The following is an 11,601-nucleotide window of genomic DNA, read 5'->3' on the forward strand; positions in this document are numbered from 1 at the left end:
TTTTTTTTCATTATTATTATTTTTAAAATTCTATGTTTTTACTATTGATGTTGCATAGGCAGCATCAATAGTAAAAAGTGAAGCAGTGTTTAACTCCCGCCCCAATCTCGCTGATTGGTCGCGGCCGGCCAATCAGACTGTTCATGTCTTTGTCAGTGGGCAAACTTACAAAATCAGCAAAGGATCATATACTTATTTCCCCCACAGTAGAACAATACTAAATACTATGTGAGGAAAGAGCAAAAGCCTTAACTGTCATGAAAAAGCAATAGATAACAAAGAATCCACCATATTCTATAGTATCATAGAAGTTCAGAAGTTCCATCAAGATGGCGCTGGTGGCACCTGCGCAGTAGCAACTATTGGCGATAGATGCTACCTGTCTGTGCCATCTTGATGGAGCCCAATTTTTTCCTCTAGCAAAATGGCGCCAGCGAGGCACCTGTGCAGTAGCAGCTATCAGAACGCAATAGATGCAGCTGCGCAGGCGCAGACACTGGCACCATTTTGATGAAAATATATATATTTTTTATTCCCACACTACTATATGACTAAATAATAAATGCATACAGGCATACTACCCATTGTATCATGCCACCGTTGCCTGTGTGATGAATGCTAATTTTTTTTCACAATATTATATGCGTTATATAAAATAAGGGGCAGGTCAGTGACGGATCAGTGACCTATCATAAGCCCATACAGATGCATATATAAGCAGAGCAGCTCATAAAGACCCCCCACAGTCCACCCTGAAGCACGCAAATCTCATTGACTGAAAACTACAAAAAAAGCTTAAACAACAACCACAAGACAGATTTCATAACCTTGAAAATCATTTTAATCAGTATAATGAAGCCAACATGACAATGTCTGTAGGTTACTGAGCACAATCCTGCTGACAGGTTCATTTTAAGTCCCTCTTATTGGCTTCTATTGAGTATTGGATGATATTTTTATATTTGTGTGTTTATAAATTTACTCTCATCCTGATGTATACATGTAGGAAATATTTATTCCCCAAGTGTTAGGTCAAGGCAGCCTGATGGCATGATTGACATATAGTTATGTGTATAAGTTCTTTAAAAGAAGTTCTGCATATCAAAGAGAAAAGTATAAAGTAAGTATTATCATCAGGACCATAGAGGTAAGCAATGAGGTCTCCTATTGAATGACTGCAGGCAGAGATCTTGAAAACTGTGAGTAATTAATTATTTAAATGATATTATTGGAGAATTCTACAAGTTTTAATTAAGCGCTATCTGTTCAAGCTGGAATTCTCATTTACCTAATTATATAGCTATGCAAAATTGTTACTTTCATACAAAGCCTTGTGACACGTGTCAACAGATTGTGTGTGGTGTTTCAGCCCATTCTTGTCAATGGAGCTGAGCTGCAATACTAGACACAGCCCATAGATAGGCGGCGCTGTTTTTGGAAATAAAGCTGGTATGTGTTTTGTATCGTGGAGAATTGTTTTAAGGAGTTTGAAAGACATTAATCAAAAACCTAATGGATATACTACCAGAGTTTAATTTATACACTAAGTATAATAAATAGTATTCTAAAATAATCACATCAACAGTTTGCGGCTAGATATAATACCAAAAGTTCTTAAAACAGACAACCATAACCAATAAAACTAATGAACTTTAGGATTTGTGGATTTAAACTTAAATTCATTGGTTTGGAGAAACTTGCTGGAGATCTGTGAGCTAAATCCAAAAAAGTACTTTGTCTTGACACAAAACTTTATTCTAGTGATTGTTGGAGATCTCAGCTTAAAGGGACTCTGTCACCTGATGTTGGAGGGAACAATCTTCAGCCATGGAGGCGGGGTTTTTGGGTGTTTGATTCACCCTTTCCTTACCCGCTGGCTGCAATATTGGAATGAAGTTCATTCTCTGTCCTCCATAGTACACGCCTGCGCAAGGCAAGATTGCCTTGTGCAGGCATGTACTACGGAGGACAGAGAATGAACTTCAATCCAATATTGCAGCCAGCATGCAGCCAGCGGGTAAGGAAAGGGTGAATCAAACACCCAAAAACCCCGCCTCCATGGCTGAAGATTGTTCCCTCCAAATTCAGGTGACAGAGTCCCTTTAAAGGGATTCTGCATGAATATTTTGCTAACTCATCTGAGAACAGTATTATGTAGGGGCAGAGACCCCGATTTTAACAATATATCACTTACTGAGTTACTTGCTGTAGTTTGCTTATCACTGAGAGGACTAGTAAACCTGCAGCAACGTGGTCTTTGAAATTAAAAGGCTTTGCCTATCCCTACCACCAAGCACTAATTGGCAATTTTCTATGTAAAGTGTAGACAGAAAGCAGTCAATTAACCCCATCCATTGTGCATATGGACGTAACTGTACTTACTGTGCTGGGGTGACCATGTCTGGAGGGGGATCAGGAGATGAGTTCCCACCACACGGGGCAGATGCTGGCTATCTTAAATGGCCGGCATCTATCTCTAAAAGCCACGAAAACTGAGAGCAGTATTGAAATTGCATCACTGCCTGTGCATCTCCCATCACCCCTCATGATGTGATCAAGGCACAGTAATGCGCTACCATGGCAGCCAGGGCCTTGATGAAGGCCCCTCTTATTGCCATCTTGGTACTCATCTGAAGCTCAGCTTTGTTTAACTTTTTAACTTCAAAAGAGACCAAGATTTATACTACATATTGCTCTACATAAACAAAATGAAAATATATGAAAATGTTTAAAAATATATATATAAAAAAATCGGTTTTGATGTTTTTTGCTCCAAATTGAAGCCTTACTCCAGGTAGGAACTGGAATGAGATGTGCCAAAAAAAGGAACATTTGGAAAAAGTCACATTTTATTAATCTGTCTAATACATCTGGATAAGCAAAGTTGTCAAGGAAGAATTAAAAAAGACTTAAAAAAGAAAGACAATTTCGAAAGTGATTCAAAGAATATATAGAATAAAGTGGAATTACTAAAGCCACTAGGCGCAAATTATTCCAGAAAAGGGGAAAATCAACAATCACTAATCGGGGGTCAAACTGTTTAAAAAAAGTCTGAGCAATCAAAATTTTAAATAAATTAAGTTGGTTGATAAACACAGTAAAGAGAAAAAAACTTGAAGCTCCAGAAATGCATTTTTAAGTCACTGCACTTTTTTTTTTTCTTTTTTTACAAATTTCATATTTTTTTGCACCATTTAAATAATAGCAAAAATCAAAGCAAGTTTGGTATGGTGTAATGATAGTGACCTGTAGAATAATGCTTCTAGTTCATTTATACCAAGAAATGAATGCTATAAAAACAAAGCACAAAAAACAATGGTGGCATCATTTTTCACCATTTCATCCCACTTGGAATTTGTTTTTCCCATTTTTCAGTACACTTTATGGTAAAATTGATGTCATTCGAAACTACAACTCATCTTTTAAAAAAATAAAACTTCATACTGCTGTTGGGGGAAAAATAAGAGAAAATAATGGCTCATGGAAGAAGAGGGAGAAAAAGTAAAAGCATAAATCAAGAAACTGTCCACTCCTGAAGTGGTTAATGTTGTAGGCCAGGTTATACAGAACTAGTTGATAAAACAAATTTTATCAAGCCTATAGAAAGAATTAAGTTACACATTGCTGGAATCAGGGTTTATGCTCTTAAATGGTTCTACTCTCAGATGGGACAGCAAAAACCTGTTGACGGATTCCCTTTAAAAATCCCGTAATAATAATAATCTTTATTTTTATATAGTGCTAACAGCAGCGCTTTACAGTTTGCACACATTATCATCGCTGCCCCCGATAGGACTCACAATCTAAATTCCCTATCAGTATGTCTTTGGAATGTGGGAGGAAACTGAAAAACCTGGAGGAAACCCACTCAAACACGTTGAGAACATACAAACTCCTTGCAGATGTTGTCCTTGGTGGGATTTGAACCCAGGACCCCAGTGCTGCAGTGCAATCCACTGAGCCACTGTGCTGCCCTATGTTTAGACATATTTCAATGGCAAAAACCTGAAAATGCATAAAAGTGAAGATTTACTTCAATATTTAAGGAGATCTGCTCCTTTCACAAACAAGAAAGAAAAAAATTCCTAAAATGATATGAATTACTAAACCAAGAATAACTCTTCCAAATATAGAAGATGAACATGCCAGTATAAATGGAGCATTATTCTAATTCAGAAGTGACCACCAAACTTTTGTAATTGCCGCTTATCTTCAGGAGAAAAAAACACATGCGGGGAAATATTGGTGGGATGTCTGTCTCTACTGATATTAGGGGAAAGCTGCTCAAGAGTGTGAGATCTAATATATAAAGCTGAGTGTGTGTGTGTGTGTGTGTGTGTGTGTGTGTGTATGTATGTATGTCTGGGATTGGCATCTGCACCGTCGCAGCTACAGCCACAAAATTTTGCACAGTCACACGTCTGGACCCCGAGAGCATCATAGGCTATGTTGTGAGGCGAAAATTTTAACCCCGCGCATTCCAATTCACCAAACAATTTTGCCCTTATCTACATAATGGGGAAAAAAGTGAAAGGAAAAGTGTTGGAGGCGTCGCAGCTACAGCCACAAAATTTTGCACAGTCACACGTCTGAACCCTGAGAGCGTCATAGGCTATGTTGTGAGGTGAAATTTTAACCCCGTGCTTTCCAATTCACCAAACAATTTTGCCCCTATCTACATAATGGGGAAAAAGTGAAAGGAAAAGTGTTGGAGGCGTCGCAGCTACAGCCACAAAATCTTGCACAGTCACACTTCTGGACCCCGAGAGCGTCATAGGCTATATTGTGAGGTGAAATTTTAACCCTGCGCTTTCCAATTCACCAATTTTGCCCCTATCTACATAATGGGAAAAAATGAAAGGAAAAGTGTAGGAGGCAAATTGACAGCTGCCCAGATGTGAACAAGGGGGACTTAAAGAAAGGGAGCGATGGCGCCAAAGAGTATATACCGTACAGTTGCTAAGGTGGGGCCCCGACATGGGATACTCACCACACACGGGGATATGAACACACACACAAAATGCGCCACACACTACCACGTGCTTGAACACATATTACCCTCAGCACACATTTCACCACAAATACACCAACCTCGCAACATAAAAGTCAAAACACAAAAGTCGCCGCTCAAAACTCGCCACGCGCAGAACTCGCCACATGCAAAAACTAGGCTCTTGCAAAACTCGCCACAAGTGCAAAACTCACCTCATGGAAAACTCGCCACACGCAAAACTTGCACTCGCGGAAAAATTGCCACATGCACAAAAGTTGCAACACATGCAAAAGTTGCCTCACACAAAACTTGCACATACTCAAAAGGCACCACACATAAAACTCGCCACGCGCAAAACTCGCCATGCGCAAAACTTGCTGCACACAACTTGCTACACTAACCTGTCACATGCAACTCGACACACAAAAAGTTGCTACACGCATGTTGCCACACAAAACTCATCTCACAAAAGTCGCTACATGCATGTCGCCACACGCAACTCAACAGACACAACTTGACAAACGAAACTTGCCCTAAAACACACACAAGTCTGGTATTAACCTTCAAAAATAAAAATCTGATTAATAAGCAGACAAACTACAACAAATGTACCATATAGGAAATACGGCAGCTGTCAGTCACATGACCTGTCTATTATGTGTATGTGTGAGCCAATATATACTGCCAGGGGGAGGGCTTCCTGTTGGCTGGGGAGTTATCAGGCTGCCAATTTAGCTTACAAATACTGAGGTAAAAATACTGAGCAAATAACGTGTGAACGAGGTCTAATACAGGAGGAGATGACACACAGGTATATACTATATACAGGGGAGATGACACATAGATATATACTATATACAGGAGAGATGACACACAGGTATATACTATATAGAGTAGGAGATGACATACAGGTACATACTATATACAGGAGGAGATGACATACAGGTATATACTATATACAGGAGGAGATGACACACAGGCATATATTATATACAGGAGCAGATGACCTACAGGTATATACTATATACAGGAGGAGATGACACACAGGTATATGCTATATATAGAAGATAACATGCAGGTATATACAATATACAGGAGGAGATGACACACAGATATATACTATATACAAGGGAGATGACACACAGGTATATACTATATACAGGAGGAGATGACATTCAGGTATATACTATATATAGGGGAGATGACACATAGCAGGTATATAATATATACAGGGGAGATGACATACAGGTATATACTATATACAGGAGATGACATACAGATGTATACTATACATAAGGGAGATGACAAACATGTATATACTGAGGTGATGAGGTGAAAATTAGAGGTGTGAGGTTGAAATGACAAGTGTTAGGGGGGAATGAGAGGAGTGAGGGAGAAAATGAGAGGTGTGAGGGAGAAAATGAGAGATGTGATTTGGAAAATGAGAGGCGTGATGGGAAAATAAGAGAAGTGAGGTGCTATAACTAACCACAGATATTTACTATGCCCAGGCAACGCCGGGCTCTTCAGCTAGTTCACTAATAAAAAACTTACATTTATGTCCATTTCACATCTACAGAGTTGTCTAGGACTATTTAAATAAAGGAGGGTTATTCCAGGCACCAAGTCACTTTTTTCTGTTTGTTATTTCAACCCAAATCCTCAGAAATAGCCTCACTGGATCTCTTCTGCGTCGTGCATGCATAAAGAACATATATTATGCCGGATAAAGTAACAAGAAAAACAGCACTCACCGGATCCTTCATTCAAGATGTGGTTTTAATCCATACAGTCGGTTACATTAAGTTTACATTACGTCCGTCAGGTGTCACTGTTCATGAAAAAACTCCCCTGACACCTGCACCTCCGCTAATATCAATGTAACCAATTTTATGGATTAAAAACACATCTTGAAAGAAGGATGGGGTGAGTGCTGTTTTTTTTTGTTACTTTTTCTTGTTTAAGACTATGTTCCCACATATGTTCCCATGTTTTCTGCACCATTTCTGCACCCATTAAAGTGAATCTGTCACCCCAATTTTGGCTTATAAGCTGTGGCAACCGCCATCAGGGGCTTATCTACAGCATTCTATAATGCTGTAGATAAGCCACCGATATAATATGAAAGATAAGAAAAGCAGATTATATTATACTCACCCAAGGGCGGTCCTGGTGCGATGGGCGTCGCGGTCCGGGTCTAGCGCCTCCTATCTTCATGCGATGACGTCCTCTTCTTTACTTCCTGCCGCGGCTCCTGCGCAGGCGTATTTTGTCTGCCCTGTTGAGGGCAAAGTACTGCAGTGCGCAGGAGTTGGGAAAGGTCAGAGAGGCCCAGCGCCTGGGGTGACAGATTCCCTTTAAGTAAAATAGGTTACTTGCAATTTTTACAAAAATTTGCAGCGTAAAAAACACTCAACAAAAATTAATTGTGGAAATGTAGCCTTTATAGATAATAAAGCTGCTCACAAACCAAAACATGAAGTGAGAAATTCAGATCTGCTAAATCTACATTACAATTAAATACCACAATATACCCCAGAGTATCCACAAATCATGAAAAATCACTTTTATATCACACAATACATCATTAGTCAGGGTGCACCGTGGAAGCGGACAGCGAGAGCCACTGCCAGAGAAAGACTAAAAACCAGAGCACCGAACAGGAAAACTACCAAACAAGCATACCAATCCAGGAAAAATTTATAAAAATAAAGCCTTTATTATCAGAAATGGCAATTAATTACAAAAGTGCAAAAATTATATATGATCATACATATTTAAAATAAATTATAAAAATACGCAACAACAGGATAAAAACAAAATTGTTCCCAGCAGAAAAATAACCCCAGATATACTAAATCAGGATTTTTTCGACTACAGCTGCACCAGAGTATACACAAAAACTAGTGTTCAAAATTATATAAAATATAAAAATATATAAATATTCGATATTAATAAAAGAGGAAAAAGAAATTTGGGTGATACTAAAAAGTGCAACTGTGCAGTTATATATAAGCAGCAAATATAAAGTGCTGGAATGCTGTGACCCCCTGACGAAGGACAGTGCTCCGAAACGCGCGTCGGGTGAACGCCGATACAGGACCCAGCCCCCCAGAGGTATACTAATACATATGATTGCGGTGCTATCTGGAGTTTTGCCACATATTTGCACTTGATTGTTGTGGATTGCACATGGTATGACCTTATTTATGGTCACAGCATTCCAGCACTTTATATTTGCTGCTTATATATAACTGCACAGTTGCACTTTTTAGTATCACCCAAATTTCTTTTTCCTCTTTTATTAATATCGAATATTTATATATTTTTATATTTTATATAATTTTGAACACTAGTTTTTGTGTATACTCTGGTGCAGCTGTAGTCGAAAAAATCCTGATTTAGTATATCTGGGGTTATTTTTCTGCTGGGAACAATTTTGTTTTTATCCTGTTGTTGCGTATTTTTATAATTTATTTTAAATATGTATGATCATATATAATTTTTGCACTTTTGTAATTAATTGCCATTTCTGATAATAAAGGCTTTATTTTTATAAATTTTTCCTGGATTGGTATGCTTGTTTGGTAGTTTTCCTGTTTGGTGCTCTGGTTTTTAGTAAATCTACATTAGCAATGTAATCTTATTTCTTAACGGATATCTTGATTTTGATTTGTCGAAACAATAACATTTGGACATGCTATGTCACAAATGGAAACATCCAGGGTGTAAACAGCTAATAAGGAGTACCAGTCACAACGGAATATTTCAACGCAGAAATTCTAATTGAAGTCACTCGCACAGAGCACAATGAAGACTTTATTTTGAAGCCAAAATAGAATATCAGCAGGTTGCAGCCAAAGAAAGCATTGGGAATCACAGAATGGTAGCCTTTCTCTGGACTCCAAGACAATCAAAGAATTAATTGTTCCTTTAATTTCAATATAGTTATTTAAGATGCAGGCATAAAAGTCTAAACATGTAAATAAATGATTCCTATTTCAGCACCCATCTAGATGGACAGCGTGCTGCAATAGCTCAACCTGAACAGCAGAAGAATATAATCTGGAAGACAATCCTCACTGGGACAGACTAATTTGGATAGAATTAAATGTGTATGAGAAGAACAGAACCATTACATCCCAATGTCACAAAGCAATACATGCAATATCTGAAGAGATATAGAGTGGGAAGTAATGCTGGCTATGGTGGAATACATGGAATATATATAGTATAGGAAGTCTGAACTTACAATTCTTCATTGTCTAGCATAAAATGATCAATTCACATGTAAACGCAATCAGTGCCAATGGGGACAATGGCCTGACCACTAACACGACTAAAAAAAGCAGTCATTTATACATGGTCCAGCAAAAATGTGCTAGGACTGCAAGTGAGAGGAGTCATTTATTTCTCATTTTGTAATGTCGCCCAATGCAATATGCTGTATATAGCCTCTTCCTACTACAGCCTCATGCAACAGCCATCTATAAGGACAGTCCCTATAAGTTTGGGATCTAACAAATGCCCTGTGCACAGCTTTCTGTGTTTTATAGTCCAGACTCATTGAAACATTTGTCTGCAGTGACTGCTCATCTCACCCACACAGATGGAAATATACCAACTTTAGCTGTGACTCGCATTAAAGTGTGCTGTGCATATAAAATAGGATTTGATTATTGTTACTACTCTTTTTTGATTAATAGAATATTCCATATATTTTTATTTACATTTAAAATGTACCTATGAAATGTATCCTTGTGATGTTTGATACCATTATTATGAATATTTCCATTATATTTATTATTATTATTATTATTTACTGCTATAATACTTCCAGGACAACATTAGGGGGAAAATAGATGACACACATTAAATATTTCTTATTATTATATTATATACTAAAATAATCCGCAATATATTTAAAGGTTTACATCATGACAACCTTTGGGAAAAATCTAAATCAAAGCATGTCAAATGTTCAGTGCAAGAGTAGCATTTAAAAAGTAAGCAAACACAAAAAGTCAGTAAACAGGAAATATTTGGTGTTCACGTTGACCACTGGAGGGATCAGAGAATAACTGGACACAGACCATGATGGGTACATGCACCTGCTCTCATGTCAAATGCTTCTATGGGTCTAAGACCCAATAGACCGGATCCAGCAGTGATTAAGACATCTCTTGGACCAGACACATGTCCAAAAACTAAAATACAATTCTCCAAATGTCTGCGCTGGAGGACCATCACCCCAAATCACAGTACCCAACATAAGCACAGGTAGGTCCATTCTTCCTGACAAGTCTGTGCCATCTGCCTCTGCAGAGGTGGCTTCCAAGGTCTAAATGCATAGAGGAATAGCCGGTTACACTATCCATGACATTTACTCTCCTTATCAAGAGCAGATGCTGAATACTACCCCATTCATCATGAGCCAATAGTAATGTGCCAATCATAATCACCCCTAGTAATCCTGGTACCTAATCTGTACATCTAGATGCCATCATGAATGGATTGAAGTGGCACTACAGCCGTATCCATAAAGAGGGTCACTAAATGCTATGATCTATACATAGACATGCACCTGACATTGAAGAGCAGCACAAGAAGGCTGGCATGGGCTTACCATTGAGGAAAGGTGCAGTAAGATGCCTCTGTCTACATGTTCTGCATGGCATCAATGGGCTCTCAGCTCCCAGAGGTCGGTGCTGCCTCCATCTCTCCCTCATCCAGAAACCGAGAGGCTGCAGCCAGGACTGAACCTGCCAGATTTATGGTGCCATAACAATTCGTGCAGGCACCGTCTGACTGTGAAAGCTGGGGGCTGGGTTAGACAGAGGGGAGGGCACCCCCTTTTTCCCGGGCTTAGTACGACGCATCATTGGTGGCGGTCGGAATGCGGGGAGGGACCCCAGAGTTAATACAATTGCATCTCCTTCGTGCCCTACCTCACCCAGCTTTAGCCCTGGCGACGTCCAGTGCTCTTACGTTGGTAGATAACTAATCTCTTATGTCACACTTAAGGGACGAGATTGCGTAGCATGGCTCTGTCTGGATCTCCCATGTCATCTCAGAGGATGGTGACAAAAAAACCTGGCCAGAAAACCTCAGTCACTTGCTCAATGGAAGCCGCAAGCTGCGATGTCAGAGCTGCTGCTGCTTCTTCAGCTCCCTCTGCCTCTGCTGCTGTTGCATGCAGCCACTCTGTGCTGGCAGCCAGGCAGTCAAGTCTGAATAATGTGCTCTTTGATCCAGGACTTGCAACACAATGTGTGCCTGAATCAGTGATAGCACAGTCACTGCAATACAAGCCCCTCACTACCATAATGCATCTAATAAAAGCTCTCGGCCTGCCACTACTGCGCATCCCACACATCTCAGCATTATTTGTCTGCAGTTTCAGCAATTGAAATGAAAAGCATGTTCAAAAACGCATAAAACCCACTTGGGACCTCTGATGAAGATGACACATTTTTTTTTTATAAAGTAGGGATAGACAAGCTTCATGTGCTGAATCATAGGCACAATTTTACCTGTCCAAGATCCTTTAGTTACCCAGGCAACCGCTAAACTTTAAATCTCAATCTCTGATTTGTTCTAGACATATA

General features: G+C 39.2%; 1 protein-coding gene across 1 annotated transcript in view; it reads right to left on the minus strand.

The window, feature by feature from the left end:
* FUT9 (fucosyltransferase 9) overlaps nucleotides 1–11,260 on the minus strand; it is a 322,869-nt gene extending 311,609 nt beyond the window's left edge. Inside the window, exon 1 of the mRNA XM_069767999.1 lies at nucleotides 10,620–11,260. The gene's annotated coding sequence lies outside the window, so the exon portion shown is untranslated. The remainder of the gene's footprint in view (nucleotides 1–10,619) is intronic.
* Between the last annotated feature and the right edge of the window lie 341 nt (nucleotides 11,261–11,601).

This window comes from Ranitomeya imitator, chromosome 5 (genome assembly GCF_032444005.1).
Source record: "Ranitomeya imitator isolate aRanImi1 chromosome 5, aRanImi1.pri, whole genome shotgun sequence".
NCBI lineage: Eukaryota > Metazoa > Chordata > Amphibia > Anura > Dendrobatidae > Ranitomeya > Ranitomeya imitator.